Source organism: Podarcis raffonei, chromosome 9 (assembly GCF_027172205.1).
Source record: "Podarcis raffonei isolate rPodRaf1 chromosome 9, rPodRaf1.pri, whole genome shotgun sequence".
Classification (NCBI taxonomy): domain Eukaryota; kingdom Metazoa; phylum Chordata; class Lepidosauria; order Squamata; family Lacertidae; genus Podarcis; species Podarcis raffonei.
Genome location: NC_070610.1, coordinates 25,240,211 through 25,258,921, shown reverse-complemented (window position 1 = coordinate 25,258,921; position 18,711 = coordinate 25,240,211). Strand labels below are relative to the sequence as shown.

Genomic DNA, 18,711 nt, shown 5'->3' with positions numbered 1-18,711 from the left:
AGTTACACAAAAACTTTGTAGAGGTGAGGAAAACTTGCTTCTGGCTTGCGTGCAATTTCCTGACAGCATCGGTTTCACTTCCTTATACAAAACACTTTTTCCCATACATTAAAAGAACAAAGTATTCCAACCAATGGGTGGAAAAAAATGATTGTTTAATTTGAGCCAGGGCACATCAGAACACATTTGCAATGCATGGCTCAGTCCTCAAAATGTGAAGTAATAATCTCTGTTCATGTGTAGAGTTCATCATACCAGACTAAAATCCATATTCTAATTGCATGTGGCCCAGAACTACCTGACCTGCCCCAGCCAGTAGCTGTTGCAGCTTTTAAGGAGTAAGTGTACGGAAATGGTTAACACAGTTAATTACAACACATATGCAAGCTGTCGACTTATGTCTCCTCCCAGTTCCCCAATTAAAAGCAGCAAAATGATTAATTAAACAATATTTATTATAGAAAGAGACTCACTGTTGTTTCTTTGTTTGCTCACTTGCTCTAGTAACAAAACAAATATTGAACTAAATTGCAAAGTAGGAGACACTGTTGCTTCTCTGGCCTTCGGTGAAACAGATTTGACTATGCTCAAAACCAATGTAGTATTCTGATAGGCTAATGCTACTTTTTAAGCAGCTCTGACTCTTCCCATATCTGCTACAGTGTGTGTGCTAGAAAGCCTCATAACAACAGCTGGAGTAGGAGCTTTCCTACCAGGGCTGACTTTCCAGCAGCCCAATCATTCACATGTTTTTTTCTTGCTTAAAGCACATGGGAAGCACTTCATGGCCAGAGCTATACTTTTGTATTAAGATTGGCTGAGTGGTACAGAGAGCAGAATGGCCAGAGAGCAGGAGAATGACAGAAATGCCTCTAAATTCAAGGAAGTATAAAACGTGTGTGAGACAAGAAAGGGCTTGAGCCAAGTAGCGTCAGTGGAGCAGCCGTCATCGGCCTTAATGAACTTAATGAGATTTACTTTGGCTAGATACGTAGAGGACCGCATTGTTGGACATTTGATGCTTGTTTTTCTTCTCAGTTAAAAATGAAATATCCAACATGAATAATTCAAAGCATGTTTTCTATATTCAGATTACATGATTTGCTAGAGAAACAGGAAAGAGAAGTTATAATTGGGCAAAATATATACAAAATAAAAAAAATTGTCCAGTAGTACCTTAGAGACCAACTAAGTTTGTTCTTGATATAAGCTTTCATGTGCATGTACACTTCTTCAGATACCTCGGCAGATGGTATCTGAAGAAGTGTGCATGCACACGAAAGCTTATACAGTACTAATAACAAACTTAGTTGGTCTCTAAGGTGCTACTGGACAATTTTTTATTTTTTATATTTATTTCAACTGCATCAGACCAACACAGCTACCTACCTGAATCTTGTTAGAAGGCATAGCAAAAGAGAAACACATTTACTTACTTTATTTTTTATGCAATAATTTTTGGGCAGTGGGTTCTCTTACACTCTGGTGGTTTTAGCTGAGCTTACTTCAAAATAAACATGTTTCACACCGGTAATAAGTGGGGCCTAACATTCAGATCTTTTCTAGTACTGTAAGTGCAGAGCCATCTGGAAAATCATAGCATGGTTAGGTGGAGCTCAAGTACCATGAAGCAATTATTATTATTATTATTATTCCAACTGAAAGCAGCTAGAAACTGCAGCACACTAGCTCATTCAACATAGGACACATTAATGGAGTCAGAACAGGGTCAGGCAGAGTTTCAGAGGGCTAGGACTGGCAAATTTGCAATCTAGATGGGGTCAACTTTATAGGAAACAACCTGACTACACACCAGTTGTTGACCCCTCTGATTTTTCACTGAGGCTCTTTTATCACGGATTCCTGAAACACTGGTTTTGCCTGTGCACACGCTTCTTGCCCACTTGAGACTAGAAGCCAGTTCTCCCTAGTCCAATAACCTAACCATATTGTGGCTGAGACTTGTGAAGGCCGGACACAAACTTCCACAGGTTTGAAATTGTTATGTACTAACCTTGGATCCTAGAACAATAGGCAAGCAGGATCGTAGAATGCAACAACTGATTTGCTTGCAGGAGAAGACCAATCAGGCTCCAGGAAGAAGTTAATCAGCCTATTAGGCTGGTAGGATTGTAGAATGCAACAACTGATTGGCCTGCAGAAAAAGACCAATCAGGCTCCAGGAGGGAAGCAGAATCAGCCAATCAGGCAGGACTCGTTGTGTAAATAATGTACATAAAAGCTTGAGGTTTGGGAGGCAATTCAATCACTGTTTTACAAGCTGCAATAAAGAGCAATAAATCACTACAGGACTCCGAGTATATTTCAGATAGCATGCAGATGAGGTATGTCAAGGAAATTAGACAATCTACTGACTACAGATCACGCCACCTATGTGGATCAGAGTCACATACACCCTAGAATATATTTACTCATTGTATAGATGAAGAATACCATCAGATTACTTACGCAAGCCAACAGGTACATACATGGCTGTTGCAGCTCGGTCAGGCAAGAAGGTCCAGTGAGGAATTATTTATTGTCAAGAATACACCTACAAGTTCGAAGAAGGCATGTCTGTCAGCCCTATGTCTCTTGGCTATGTCTAGGTGTGCACCCGATGAGGCAGTTGCCTCAACGGGGAGGCTCCACCCCAAATCTCAGCTTCCCCATCCGACCTGCGTGCAAGCAGGCAAAGACTACACCTGCATGTAACTGGTTTCTGCTCCTCCCACTTCAATCCTCTCCTGGTCCTGGGAGACAGTGGAGCAGGAGAGGTGGAGGCAGGAGGAGGAGGTGTGGAAGCCCTTGACTCTACAACTGCCTGACCTCTCTCTCCCACCTCCTGCACCTGTTCTTCACTCTCCAATCCTGCAGCTTCTCCTGCCACTGGCTCTCATCTCCCAGCTGTCCCAGGTTTCCCCGGATCACTGATCCCTTCTTCCAAGCCAAACTCCCTGTGCTCCCTCTGCAGTATCCAGCTAGTCCCTGACAATGGCAGAGCCCACAAGCGCCATGAACATTAGTGTTATGTACTGTAGTTCTCACCCTGAGCCAGCAGGGGGATACTGTAGATAGTTTTCACTCAGGTCCACATATGCAAATAAGGGATTGAAAGTGACGTTCAGTGATTGGATAGTTACAGGAAGTTGTTACAGTTGCATTGTAGTAGAGCTCTAATAAGCAGGCTAGCTGAACCCTTCAGTTCAGTTCTGTTCTGGCCTGTGAATACACAAGAGCTGTTTGAAGAATCGCTGTGTTGTCTGATATGTTCACCCACAACTTTACAATTAATGTGGGTCAGGGGAAAGACAGCTTATAGCAGATGAAGAACAAAGTAGACAGCAGATAGCACAGAGAAATGCACAAGAACTCAGCATCACTGGCTGAAGATGGTACCCGCTGTGCTGCTGCTAGGCCACCAGCCAAGGGGAGGCTAGATGGCACAGGACATGGAAACAGCCCTGAAGATTACCCAGCTCCTTCTACAGTTGCCCTAGCCATTGATGAAAGTGCCTGGAGCAAGAACTGCTGCCAACCTGGCTGCTTTTCCTGCTCGCCTCCACCGCTACCCTCCCAATTTGAGCCAAGTGGCCTAGAGGACTGCTCACTCTCCTCTCTGCTCCCATCTTGCAACTTACGGTCCTACCCATCCCACCCTCACCCCCACCCCAGTCTGGCAGCCAGCTCGTAAAGGTAAAGGGACCCCTGACCATTAGGTCCAGTCATGACCGACTGGGGTTGCGGCACTCATCTCGCTTTATTGGCTGAGGGAGCCAGCGTACAGCTTCCGGGTCATGTGACCAGCATGACTAAGCTGCTTCTGGCGAACCAGAGCAGCGCACAGAAATGCCGTTTACCTTCCCGCCGGAGCGGTACCTATTTATATACTTGCACTTTGACGTGCTTTCGAACTGCTAGGTTGGCAGGATCTGGGAACGAGCAACGGGAGCTCACCCCGTTGTGGGGATTCAAACCGCCGACCTTCTGATCGGCAAGTCCTAGGCTCTGTGGTTTAACCCACAGCACCACCCGCATCCCCAAATTCCCCAAGACAAAACTAAGATATAGAAACAGCAGAAGGCATGCAGTTACAAGAGCTGAAAGCGACAAGGCTTTGGTAAAAGTGCATGATTGCGAAAGTCATAAAGGTAAAGGTAAAGGTATTCCTGCCCGTACGGGCCAGTCGTGTCCGACTCTAGGGTTGTGCGCCCATCTCACTTAAGAGGCTGGGGGCCAGCGCTGTCCGGAGACACTTCCGGGTCACGTGGCCAGCGTGACGAAGCTGCTCTGGTGAGCCGGCACCAGCGCAGCACATGGAAACGCCGTTTACCTTCCCGCTATATAGCGGTACCTATTTATCTACTTGCACTTAGGGGTGCTTTCGAACTGCTAGGTGGGCAGGAGCTGGGACCGAACGACAGGAGCTCACCCCGCCACGGGGATTTGAACCGCTGACCATGCAATCGGCAAGCCCTAGGCGCTGAGGTTTTACCCACAGCGCCACCCGCGTCCCGTGTGCGGAAGTCATACGGGTCCACTAATCCTGCAGGTTGTAGAACTCTGATTTGTGGGCAAAAGACTTGAATGCGTAAGTGGATTTGTCCCTACAAGTGACTGACAACTAGCTTGGGATTCCGCCCTTGGCGTGGCATGTTCACGATGAGGACAGCAGCAGTACATTCTGTGCTCAGCTTAGTCCATTGTCCAAGTCACACTATTGGCAAAACAACAGCCCATTCCACTTTTGAGCGAGCTGTGTTGATTCTGAGTTCCACAATGTACCCCACCCATGAAAAAATGTGAAAAAGACCCAATATTATGTTATTATGTTATATATCCCTCTTGCCATCCTGAATTTTGGCTGCTGCCTCTGGGTAAATGCAAGGGGGACACTTAACTGCTCCATAAGATATTTTATTTTAAAATGTTGATCTGGTCACTGTGGGGGCAGCAGCCTCCTGTGGCCTTTGTGGTGAATACAATAGGCATGCTGTTCTAAGACCAAAAGACCACATAGTAGGATTCAGATCACTCACAAGGCAACCAAATTAGTACACTGGTTATGACTGCCAGATTTTCCTGATTTACAAGCGCCAAGTTTTCCTCCACAGCAATTGAAAAGCTCTCTTTTCAGAATTTTGTGAAGACTTTGAAGGTTTCCTCCAACATGAATGCCATTTTGTTTGCTAGTAGGAAAATAATTCTACATTATGGTGCAGAACACAATAAACTTTCCAAACAATAAATTAATGGATTCATTGATATAAAGGCATATAAATCCAGCTGGATTCTTAAATATCATTGGAAAGTTTTCTCCTAGCATGGAAACTGGAACATATATGGAAGATATAAAGTTAAAGGAAGCCATATAACTCATGTTATAGCTTATTCTATGGTGGTAAAGGCAATGTAGAAGCAGTATTTCTCTGCCAATATTGCATTGTCATCAATGCTGTCCAGGAGAGCATTTCTTTTACAGGAAGTCCCTGGCCTTCTCTAGTCTGACCAACAAGATGATAAAAGGGACCAGTGTGACTTGTTCATCAACTATTTTGTGGATACTGGAAATTTACATCAATACAGTTGCTCACATCTGTAGGAACCTGGACTCCATTGCATGTAGTTAACATGCTCAGAGCACCTAGTCCTATATTGTGGGATGGCTTTCATTTGTTGAGGCTTGATGGCATGTATCAGGTACTTAGAAAAGTGTAGCCAACTACTTATTTGCTCTCCTGGGTATTATTATCAAGAAGGGGAGGAATAAAAAAAATTTAAAAAATAATAATATCAAGAAGGGGAGGATTGACTGGCTAGGTCCAGCAAATTATAAATGTCCCTTTCAAAGCAAGCAAATCTACTCCTTCTCATAGTAAAACAGTTTTGGATCTAATGCAATAAGGAACTAGTTATAATATCCAATGTCAGATTTTACAGAGCACCTATAAATAGTATGAGAAAGAAAACTGCAGGCAGATGTGGTTGATATGAACATGACTCAAGAATTTCCAAAATAGTTTTAACATGCTAATTGTGAAACAAGCATCCATTGCTAAGATCCTTCTGTTATGTTTTATTAAGTGGAAGTCTTCTGCTGCAAGTCTGAAAGCACTAAGTCAAGAGTGGATCTGTTTAAGTAAATGGTGTTACTGTCCATACTGATTCCATTGTATGTATGACTGTAGCACTATAAGGGTTAAAGCAGCATGGTGAAATTATTTATTCTATGCAGCTATCAAAAGAACTTTAAGGGTCTGGACTTTGTAGCCCTAGGAACATCTGGATATTTTGGAATCAGAAAACTGATTTGTTGGAAAGATCAGTCCCCTGTACATTCCAATAATACTAGATACTATAAATAGTTTTGATAAGAGCATGAAAAGCACCCACATGGTAGCAAATCATGATGAAAAAGTACAAAACTTGTGAGGTTCCCTTGTGAGAAATTGTATAAGAAAAATATTTCAAAAGCATTTTCTCAAAACCCTGAAGTTCCTGCAAACCTACAGCTGAAGCCTGGGAAATTAAGTAGTTTATCTCAGTGAAACAATGTGAATAATTTCTGGCAAAGGACAATATCTGCATATTTGACATTATCTTGGGAAAACACGCAGAAAAAGAAGCAACCCCCTGCTTTTATTTAAGGAAAGGAAATGTTTCCATACTTTGAAGTATATGGCAGTCTTTATTGTAATTGTAGCAGGGGCAGAGAGATGCTTGGAGAACAACCAATATGTGCTTAGCTCAAGACCAGAGGGGGAACAAAGTGAACAGAAACAATTTAAACATCATCACAGGAATGCAAGCTGCACCTTAGCATTCTTGATGACCCCGCCATGCAGTGCCAGCACCCCCTCCTTGCCCAGAAATGGAAGGAACTGGCCAATCTGGAGCACAGGCATGTTGCTGACAAACTTTCTCAACATTTGTTTATTTAATTGCATTTTTATCCCACCTTTCTCCCAAAGAGATGAATGTGGCATACATGGTTCTCTTCCTCCCCACTGCACCCTCACAAGAAGCCTGTGGGGTAGGTTAGTGTCAGGAATGAGCCAGCTCAAAGTGAGGGTTTGCAGCCAAATGCAGAAAGAAGCCAACAACAGGGAGGCTTTGATGTTAGTCAGGCAGGAGATAGCCAGCAGTTGCAGACTTTGGCTTTTCCTGACCTTGATGAGCCGGATGGTAAGGCAGTAGCTGAGAGCAGGCTGGAACACAGCCAAAGCTCAATGGAAGCACAATCAGGCATGAACAAACCCCTCTCAGACCCGGAAGAGGTTGGAGCTGATCCAATAAGTCCGTAGAGTCGGTGAATGGGGGTGGGTGTTAGATCAGAAGCAAAACAAGAAACATCAGGGTTGTAAGTTCAATATCTGTTGGAGATGCCGGAAGAACTCTTCAGAAGGGTCATTTTGAGTAATGGCGCCGGAGGCTTCGTTAGAGCCGTCCAGAGCTATCTGTTTGTTTCTGCAATAAATCCTCCTTTTTCATTATCTACGCTTACTGTGTTATCAAGCTGGGAACCTGACAGTTAGGCTCAGAGACAGTGACTGGCTCAAGGTCACCCAGTGAGTTTAATAGCTGAGCAGGGATTTGAACCATGGCCTCCCAGGTCCTAGTCCAACACTCTAACCACTACACCACACTGGCTCTCAAAATACAAATGTTAGGTTCTACCTTGATTTGAACTCAGATCGCTGGATCTGAGTCCAGAGTGCTAACCACAGAGTGCTAACCACTATACCATAGGACCACACGCACAAGAGATACATCTCACCCTCAGCACCACCCGTTCTCCCAAAATGCGAGCCCCATTCTTAGAAATGGCCCTACAATAAAGCACCTTGAGTCTCTTGAGCAAGCATGTTTTTTTTGTTTTGTTTTTTGCATCTGCACCTTAGTTAGAACAAGGATATTTCCTTTTGAGCATGTATTTCCATCAATAAATACAGCTTTCTTATTTTCCTAACCTCACTTATACCAACCTCCAGGTATACTCCTCCAACAGGGATCCAATGTTCTGTTTAGCTTCTGTGAGCATGTTAACTCCGAACACCAATAGGAGATCCACGAAGATCCTGATTTCTAAAAAATTTAACACCAAATAATGAATGTTGGGTACTCTTAAGTTTTGATGCATAAGTTCTCAGAGCAAAACCAGTCATTTGAATTATTACTTACTATAGTGGTACCTCGGGTTACAGGCGCTTCAGGTTACAGACGCTTCAGGTTACAGACTCTGCTAACCCAGAAATAGTACCTCGGGTTAAGAACTTTGCTTCAGGATGAGAACAGAAATCTCGCGGCAGCAGTGGGGGGCCCCATTAGCTAAAGTGGTACCTCAGGTTAAGAACAGTTTCAGGTTAAGAACGGACCTCCAGAACGAATTAAGTTCTTAACCCGAGGTACCACTGTACTTTGTTATTTGTGAACACCATACATTCAAATCAAGCTCAACATTATTTACTCTAAGTCCTACTAAAGTCAACTGGGCTTGCTTCTGAAAAGACATGTATAATTGCACTACACTGTAATGATTACTCTCTAGTTATTTGGGCTACAAACAAACAATTATTTGAGTACAGTAATGGAGCCACTTTTGAAACCTGCTCACTGTCGTCTGTGCAAAGGAACAATTCCTATCCAAAAATGAGCTCAGAGAAAACTGGTTCTGCAAGTTTGCTGCACAATCTCTCTGCACCGTGTTGATGTGTTGAGACACCATGCAGTCATCTCCCACCTGATCCCTGAAGCATTAACAACTTTGGGAAAAAATTGCAATCAAATTGTACAAACATTTGAGCTAATGTCTGCACATCTGATGGCTACTAAATAATAATAATGAAGGTGACACCCTGCAGCACTGACATTAGCATCGGATGGGATATAAACAGCTATAATAATTATGACAGTTACTTCTCTAGGCAAATAAAATGGCCGACATGTAACTGCCATCAATTCTAGATCTGGGGACCAATATGTGTAAGCTACTTTGTTGTTAACACACCAACCACTGTGTATGTAAATACAAACTCCTCCACCCCTAGCTTTACCAGAATCACTGTTTCTATCAGAGTGATAAATTATTCGATTTATCAGCTCAACTGCCGCATCCGGTACTGCTGAATGTAGCCAAGTTTCTGTAATAATTACCACACAGCTCTCACAAAGAAGCTTGTTTGCTGCCATCAGCAACTGTAATTCGTCAATTTTGTGGACGAGAGATCTGATGTTGACCAGGAAGACGCTTGGCAGTGCTGGTCTGATGGGTCTTTTTCGAAGCCGGGTTAACAGACCAGCTCTGCAACCACGTTTTTGCTTTCGCTCTTTTCTCTTTCGCTTCTTTCAGCACTTCCCCCTCCCGTCGACAATCCATAGAGTTCCTGGAGGTCTTACTATGCAGTTTGGTATACAGTGGGACCTTTGAAACTCTCTAGTTATCTCTACTTTTCTTGTGAGCCCGATGTTTACCAGTTTTGTGCGTGAGTAGGTGAGGTATTGGGAGCTCAGAGCCGCAGCGTATGAACGCGCCACCATCTTGGAACTGAATGCCTGAAACTTGGGAAGAGAAAGTAAGACGGATGACTGAAATCTGTGTTGAATTGCTGGCAAGTACATCTGTCAATTCTGTGGCAGGCAGACACAAATCACCCCACATGAAAAGGTATGTTACAACTGTTGCAAATGTTTTGTGTGTGCAGTCTTACATACAATACTAGGTGAGCAGCATCCCAGATGGAAGAAGGGGTGTGACAATCAGCAGCATCTAGCAAAACATCACCATACATGTAAGAAAATTCCCCACCCACACAATGCGCTACCATTGCACATTTTCCAGTGAATTCCAGAATGTGAACCACTGATATCTACACTTAACTGTCGCCACTCCAATTGAGGCCTTCTCCAGCAGAATTACAGCCTGAAGCTGTATGGTGGACTTGAATCTACTTTCCCTTCAGCAATGGGAACTTCTGCTACCTTCCCCAATGTAATTCAGGCAGCATTTTTTGATACTCTGCAGAACTTCACAGCTTCCCAATGACACACCCAAAAGTATTTTAAATGGTTTGTCTTCCCACTTGCCAAAGGCAGAGAAATGGAAGACCAGTAATGAAAATGGTGGATAACTTGCAGGTCAGCAAACACATCCACCAACAATTATTAAGGAAAAGTTGAAATGGGAAAGTAGAAAAACTCCCCCCCCCCAGGCTTAAGTCACTCCTAGCAATTCCTATGATGATGATGATGCAATGCTACAACACACCACAATTGCCAGTACACGGACAGCAGAATAAACTCAGCTCTGGAAAAGCATGAAACGAACAGGCAGAAATAATAGGTAGGGTACAGATTAGCCTTTGTGGGTGCTTCTAGATGGATTATAGGATTGGTGTCCCTCATGCATGGACATTTTCTGCACATGGGATCATAGTCCTAAAAGTGACAGACTGATATTTATTTATACCAAACAATATTTACTGATGCTATTGTATTATGATTTTTTAAAATAATAATACATGGTCTTGTGTGTGTGTGTTTTAATGAAAGTGCAGCGTAGCAATATTTAAATGAATAGTTTTAAATATTAAGCTCCTGTTTGCAAGCAACTTGCATCAAGCGGTACACGCAAAAAACCAATGTTGCTCAGCTGCAAGAGAAAAGCAGAATGTGTGTGCAGACGGGTCCAAGGCACAATCAACAAGTGGGATATAAATCCCTAAATCTAAATTATGTAAAATTTAAAGCATTTTAAACCCCCAGAAGGAACAGCACCACCTTTCTCATTTAAAATGGAACAGAGATTTGGCCCACGAGGAAAAACCCCACGAGGGGAATTTAAAGGGCCCCCAAAAAACCTGAATTCTCCGCATCAACGTTGAACAGCTGGGCGGTCTTTCTCAGCCCTCTCGGGGCTCCCGAGGACAGAACCAAGATTGATGTCCACCTTGACCACTCCCAGAGAGAGGAAGCGACTTCTTCGCACCAATAAGCGTGTGGGGAGGGCGGAGCTTTGACCACCTCGGCGTGCCGATTGGCCGGGCAGGTCGCCCGCCTTGGCGCATAGGCTCGGAGCCGGGGCCTTACCGCCGAGGTAGCCACTGAGGATGAAGGCGGGAGGCGGTCACGGGAGAGCGACGCTTCGCCCGGCCAACGAGCCGCCGGGATGCCTGTTCCTGTTTGAGAGGAACGTGCCAATGAGAGTGGCGTGAGGGCGGGGAGAAGAAGGAGCTGGGCTTTGCGAGTTATCGAGAGAGAGGGAGAAGAGACGGGATAATAAAGGCGGCGGGAGGCGGCGGCGATTGGAGCCGTTCTGAGCGGCCACTGTCGGGCGGAATCCTTTTCAAAGCGGCCGCGCGGAGGGCGGAGCGGGCGGGCCGGCCAGGCGTCGCCGTGACGGGAGGGCGGGGATGGTCGCCGATGGGATGAAGTAGAGCTTCTTCGGGGCGGCGGCGGCGAAAACGTCCGGTCTGCTTCTGAAACCTCCGCCAACCGGGGCGAGGAGAAAGCGCCTCAGGAGCGTCGCTACCACTAAGCAGGTATGGAAACCTGAGGAGCCGAGAGAGAGAGAGATTGTGGTTTGAGCGCCATTCGCGAGGGGTTCTGTGGCGGCGGCGGCGGCGGTTTCCCGGTCCCAACGGAAACGGAGCCGCCGGCGCGAGACCCTCTCTGGAAACGAGGCCGGGCGCGCGCGCGAGCAACGGCTTCTTTCCCTCAGGCTGCTGCTGCTGCTGTGAGGCGCTTTTGTTTATAGCCGAGGGGCGTGTGTGTGTGTGTGCGCGCGCGCGTTCTGAGCGGCGGTTCTCCTCCTCCCACCCGCGGGAAACCGAGGAAGAAGGGGAACGGCGGATTCTCGATCTCCCGCCCTTTCTTTCGCAGCGCAGGTAGCGGGTTCGCCGGGCGTTTCGCGGAGGGGAAAGCGCAGCTGCTCGGAGGAGAGCGGGGAGGCCGGGCCGGGGGAAGGGGGGTCGACCGCAGCGAGGCTTCGGGAGTCGACTGCCTGCCCGGGAGGGAGCGCCTTTCTTTCTTTTTCTTTCTTCCTCCCTTCCCCTCCCGCGAGGGAGGCACCCACGCAGCCAACTTTCTCGTAACTGTCGCTCGGCGGGGCGCTTCTAGCCCTGCTTCCTTCAAGACGCAGAGAGAGAAAGAGAGAGAGTTGCACTCGCAGGCAAAAAAACCCCCCTGTAAACCTGAGGATGTGGGTGTCTTCTTTGGCGATCGCTCGTAGCCGATTGTCTTCCACGAACACGATCTTAACAGCGAGTCCGTAAGTGACCGTGGAGGCCAGTTCTGGATCCACACCTCCTTCCACAGTGGCGACATAGGTTTCTAGGCAGGAGTTGATCAAGGTGAGGATTTGCCAAGCGTGCCTTCCTCTTAGCACTTTTCCATTTTTAAGTTCGGAATAGAGTACAGTAGTTGTTTTGGAAGATGATCATCAGGCATCTGCACATGACGACCAGTCCAACGCAGTTGATGTAGAAGAATCATCGCTTCAACACTGGGGATCTTTGCTTCTTCCAGTACACTGGCATTAGTTCGCCTGTCTTCCCAAGTGACGTGTAGAATTTTTTGGAGACACTGTTGATGGAATCTTTTGAGGAGTTGGAGATCGTGTTTATATGTGGTCCATGTTTCACAAGCATACAGTAAGGTTGGTAGTACAATAGCATTGTGAAAAAGCATTTTGGTTTCCCTGTGAATATCCCGGTCATCAAACACTCTGTGCTTCAGTTGGGAGAAAGCTGCACTTGTAGAGCTCAGGCAATGCTAGATTTCAGCATCAGTGTCGGCCCTTGTGGAAAGATAACTGCCCAGGTAGAAGAAGTGATAGACACTTTCCAACGTTACACCACTGGGTTGGGTTTGTGGCGCTGCAGAGGTTTGTGCCTAAGGATGTGGGTGTAACCACTCTTCGGCTCTCCGTTTGCCCCAGCGGAGTTCAACACCTGAGCCTAGCTGCTCCCCTTTGGTGCCTCGAAGGAGGCTATGTAATAGGGTTGCCATAGTTCACACAGCGACAATCTGGACAGAAAAGCTGGGGGGGCGGGGCAAAGTTGTTGAGCTTTCTTTCATTTTGCCCAAAGCTGTTGAGGTGGGGTGTTTTTGGTTTGTTTTTTGAAAAATCGCTAAAAATAAATAAATGCTGTTTTTGAGCTATTTTTGTGGGGAAGCGGCACTGCCGACATGGGCTGACATGCAGTCAGATTTTTCACGGATTTCTGCCCACTGCTGCCAACTACAGTATTCTGAAGGAATCCAGGAAAATCCAGACTTACAACAGACTTACTACTTTTTTCCAATTTTTTAAAATTCATTTTCCAAATTATTATAAAGCAAACCCAATTGAATTAATTTAATGCAATTTCTTAAAATCAGATTTCCTGCTCTGATTCCAAGCATATGATCATTATCATTTCCTTGCATAGCTGCATCGTTTCTTATTTAGACTGAGTCCAGTTGACATCCTTCACTTGCTCTTAAACCATTCTTCCAGCTGGCCGCTTTTTCCACCTTACAAACAGCACCTCCGTTAGATCTTATATGACAACCCCACTACACGATAGCTGTGGGAGTTAGACTTGGGCTTGCTAGTGGGTGTGAAGCCCAAGGGGGTGACAGGTGGCAGGCAGGTCACTGTTGCTGAAAGGAAGGGTGCAGAGTGTGAGCATCTGCCTTTGCCAGCACAAGATGCCTTTGGGTCAGTCCCCGGTGCCCCCAGGTAGTGCAGGGAGAATTTTCCCTCTGAAACCCAAGCTACCCTTTGCCCATATAAAATGAAAACTGGTTCCAGGGTCTGCCATGCTGCTTTCTCGGTGGGTTCCTGGAAAGAAGCATTCTGTTGTGCTAGCAAGTCTCATGACAGTTAAATGAAATGTAAGGCACCTTTAGGGATGTTTGAAGATTTCCAAATATGGGCTTGAGAAGCTTGTTTTGAATTGGAATTAACTAATCCCTGATCTCATGGCTGTGACTTGGCTGTGTAGTGGACAGTGGGGGCTAGTTTCTTGATCTTAATACAACTTGTACACAAATAGGAATAGCAAGCAATATGTTGATATTTGTGTCAGAAGTTCTTTTGGGCGTTCTTATGTGATCTTCAAATAATACATGTTACATAGTTAGATAAACATAGATCAAAGGAGTTGAAGTTTGGCTAGAAAAGCAAGTGTTTTCTTGAGACCGCTGATTTTTGTTTTTTCTAGGATCTGTTGTAAAGCTCCCTCATCTTGGGAATACAAATTACACATTCCAGATGCAAACTTTTTGTACTGATGCCCATTGTCTTCAGGTCACATAAGTAGCACATTTTCTTTTCCTCCCCTTGTATTTTGCAAGCTTCACATGTTTGTGTTGGAGAGCTGAAGCCCTTCTCCTGCCCCCTTTGCTTTGCTCAGTTTGCTGGGACTGCCAGGGCTCTGATCAAAAGTTCAGAAGGAAGTGACACATGGCCTTAGAGGTTGAAGAAAGTCAATTTGTCTGTGAGACACTGCAGATGAACTATTGAAACAGGAAGAGTTATTACCCAATAATAGACTATTTAACGCTGAGCATTTTGTAATACAAGCAGTGGCAAATGACATAGGAATAATCCATGTTATTTGTTACTTTTGTACTTGTAAACAAACACATCTGAAACAAAGTATCCAGACAATAAGTGCTACAGTAAGCACAACCTGGTTTGCACTCTGGTGGACTTCCCTTTCCCCCAGTATGCTACTATATTGCAGTACTTCACTACTATTGTAACTTACATAGGTTTATGTAGAAAAACTTCAGAATCTCCATAGATGGTTAGAGAGCACCAAGTGTTGCAAAACTGCAGAGATATTGTCCTGCTGTTGTTGTTTTTGGATGCAGGGTATGTTGAGAGGGGGAAGAGACTACTGGAGATAAAAACTACAAATTGCTCTGCTCTAATGTCGTCTGAAATAGATATGTAGTTGCCTTAATATAATTTTCTTCCTCTTCTGTTAAATTAAGGCCATTGAGGAGAGGGAGAAAAGAAGCCTTGTTTAGACCAATTATTTTAAAGAATTTTTGAGTCATTAAAGCCCTAAATGGCTTCGGCCTGAAGGAGTGTCTCTCTCCCCCCCCCATTGTTTAGCCCAGATACTGAGGTTCAGCTTCTGGCGCTTACCTCATTGTGAGGTTACAGGGAACCAGGTACAGGGCCTTCTCAGTAGTGGCACCCACCCTGTGGAATGCACTCCCATCCAATGCCAAGGAAATAAACAACTATCCAACTTTTAGAAGACATCTGAAGGTAGCCCTGTATCAGGGATTTTTTTATGTCTGATGTTTTACATTTTTTAATATATGTTGTAAGCTACCCAGAATGGCTGGGGAAACTCAGCCAGGTGGGTGGGGTATAAATAATAAAATTATTATTGTTGTTGTTGTTGTTATTTAGTATTATTATTATTAAAAGATGATAGTACATTGTTAATAAGGTTTAAATGAAAGAATACGTATAAAAACACATCCAATGCATATAACAACCCTTTTCCATGGTCTTCTGATTTCAAGCCAGTAGTCTACATTCGTACCTTGGATCCTAAACGCCTTGCGAGTCGGAACATTTTGATTCCTGAATGCTGCAAACCTGGAAAGGAGTGTTCTGGTTTGCAAACATTCTTTGGAATCTGAACATCTGACGTGACTTCTGCGGCTTCCGATTGGCTGCAGGAGTCATTCCTTGGTTTCCGAAAGTTTTGGAAGTCAAACAGAATTCTGGAATGGATTCCGTTCAACTTCCGATGTACCACTGTAATTGTAAACTTTAGAAATAAACTTAAATAGACTTAAAATCTAAAAGCCATGATGGGTAAGGGAATTGGGCCTGGGACAGTGCAAATCCACCCAGAATACATAATCTTCATAGTCCATTCTATCACCTGCCAAAAGCAGTCTTGTATGGCCTAAGTTCCAGGTGGTTTCTCTTGATCCAGTCATTTTACTGAACATCTACAGACCTGGTTTACATGTCAGATTAACCATAGATAGTGCTTCTAGATGCTGCTCCAAAATATCAGCACAGCGTGGCCATGAGTGGGAGAGGAGTGAAACGGAGGTGTTACAGCAGCATGCACATGCTGCTTGTTTAAGTTTAAACCATAGTTAATATTAACTATGATTTAATACGGCTTGTAGACAGAGCTATTGTCACATCTGAAGTTGATGGAAAGTTGGAATTTGAGCTGCTGCATTGTGATGAAACTTCACATTCATTCAAAACCTGCAAATGAGTTATTACACAGTTTCATGTAACAATTAGAGGGCAAATAATAAATATCATGAAGGACCTAAGTGGATCCCTCTGACGCTTGCAGCAAAAATACCCTGAGGTGCCACTGTAGTTCTCCCAACCATCTAGAATTTTTTTGTCGGATAGGATCAGAACCACTAGAGTATGGCAGAAGAGGTGATGAGAGGTCTAGGACAAGTTAACACTTCCGTTTCCTCTTTCCCATAAAGGAGCTTGCCCACTAGTATGACTAAAGCTGGACTAGTGATGAAGTTGAAACAGTTTCGAAATTTTTGTTTGTTTGTTCCAGGAGTGTATAGAATTGCATTGGGGCCCAATGAGTTCCCCAAAGGTTTCAGTATAAACTTCATAAACTGGCTGGATATAGTAGTGAAAATGTTAGGCTATTGATGGGTATGTTACAACTGGTTACCGTAGTTGTTATATATGAACCCCTACAGTGTACGTTGCATGTAAGCCCTATATGTAGTCTGCCATGTGATTTTCATGGTTTATTTGTGATTTCCTTCTGCCCACATTGTTCTCTGCCTTTTGGCATAGTTGGTAGTGACTATCTTGAGCGAGCAGTCCTTACAGTCAGCTTGTCAAATGCTTAACCTGTGAGAATGTTCTCGGAAGGGAAAATGTCAGGGTGGGGATGGTGGTTTTTCTACTCACAACACTTTAAATGCTCCCAATTCTGTGTCACAGTCTCAACAGTACAGTGTTTTTCTTTGTTTCCTTCCTGTGGCCCCACACCCTGTCCTACCAGTAGAAAGGTAGCTTTTAAAATGTTTTGTTTGTAAACAGAACATGCTTATAAATAGAACCAAGCAGTTCAGAAGCACACCAGTGCAAGTAAATAAATAGGTACCGCTGTGGCGGGAAGGTAAATGGCATATCCGTGTGCTCTGGCTTCTGTCACCATCCTCCATGTGCCAGAAGTGGTTTAGTCATGCTGACCATGTGTCCTGGGAAGCTGTCTGTTGACAAACGCCGCCTTCCTCGGCCTGAAAAGCAAGATGAGCGCTGCACCCCATAGTCACATTTGGATCCTTTCCAGTTGGGATTCAGGCATCATCATTGAACTGAAACTCCTTGATCACGCTAGTCGATGATCTCCGGCGGGCTAGGGACAAAGGCGAAAGCTGTTTCCTAGTTCTGCTGGATCTCTCAGCGGCCTTTGATACAATCAACCATGACATCCTTATGGACCGTCTAGAGGAGCTGGGGGCACTGTTATGCAGTGGTTCTGCTCCTTCCTCCTGGGCTGTGTCCAGAAAGTGGTGTGGGGAGATGAGTGTTCGGACCCCTGGGCTCTCATTTGTGGGGTGCCTCAGGGTTCCGTCCTCTCCCCCATGCTTTTTAACATCCATAAGCCACTGGGAGAGATCATCAGGGGGTTTGGGCTGCGTGCTCATCAGTATGCGGATGATACCCAGCTCTACCTATCTTTTAAATCAGAACCAGTGAAGGTGGTGAAGGTCCTGTGTGAGTGTCTGCAGGTCGTTGGAGGATGGATGTCAGCTAACAGATTGAGGTTGAATCCTGACAAGACAGAAGTACTGTTCTTGGGGGACAGGGAGCGGGCGGGTGTGGAGGACTCCTTGGTCCTGAATGGGGTATCTGTGCCCCTGAAGGAGCAGGTGCATAGCCTGGAGTCATTTGGACTCACAGCTGTCCATGGAGGTGCAGATCAATTCTGTGTCCAGGGCAGCTGTCTACGAGCTCCATCTGGTACACAGGCTGAGACCCTACCTGCCCGTGGACTGTCTTGCCAGAGTGGCGCATGCTCTGGTTATCTCCTGCTTGGACTACTGCAATGAGTTCTACATGGGGCTACCTTTGAAGGTGACCCAGAACCTATAATTAATCCAAAATGCAACAGCTAGACTGGTGACTGGGAATGGCTGCTGAGACCATATAACGCCGGTTCTGGAAGACCTACATTGGCTCCCAGTACATTTCAGAGCACAATTCAAAGTGTTGGTGCTGACCTTTAAAGCCCTAAGCAGCCTTGGCCCAGTATACATGAAGAAGCGTCTCCACCCCCACCATTCAGCCTAGACACTGAAGTCCAGCTCTGAGGGCCTTACGGCAGTTCCCTCCATGTGAGAAGTGAGGTTACAGGGAACCAGGCAGAGGGCCTTCTCGGTAGTGGCGCCCGCCCTGTGGAACGCCCTTCCAGCAGATGTCAAAGCGATAAACAACTACCTGACATTCAGAAGACATCTTAAGGCAGCCCTGTTCAGGGAAGTTTTTAACGTGTGATATTTTACTGTATTTTTGGTTTTTATGGAAGCCGCCCAGAGTGGCTGGGGAGGCCCAGCCAGATGGGCGGGGTATAAATAATAAATTATTATTATTATTATTATTATTATTATTATTATTATTATTACCAGGCAGAGGGCCTTCTCGGTAGTGGCGCCCGCCCTATGGAACGCCCTCCCATCAGATGTCAAGGA

General features: G+C 45.1%; 1 protein-coding gene and 1 long non-coding RNA gene across 3 annotated transcripts in view; one reads left to right on the top strand and one right to left on the bottom strand.

Moving 5' to 3' along the window:
- Positions 1 to 6,668: 6,668 nt before the first annotated feature.
- LOC128421214 (uncharacterized) lies at positions 6,669 to 8,181 on the bottom strand. The gene is made up of 2 exons (XR_008332260.1): positions 7,986 to 8,181; positions 6,669 to 7,284 (listed from the first exon to the last, which is right to left on the bottom strand). It is a non-coding gene; the product is annotated as an uncharacterized LOC128421214 (long non-coding RNA).
- Positions 8,182 to 11,437: 3,256 nt separating this feature from the next.
- The window catches only part of FRYL (FRY like transcription coactivator), a 145,391-nt gene continuing 138,117 nt past the window's right edge, over positions 11,438 to 18,711 (top strand). The window contains exon 1 of one of the 2 annotated variants that reach the window (XM_053403636.1): positions 11,438 to 11,537. The gene's annotated coding sequence lies outside the window, so the exon portion shown is untranslated. The remainder of the gene's footprint in view (positions 11,538 to 18,711) is intronic. The other variant, XM_053403637.1, reaches the window with a different exon arrangement.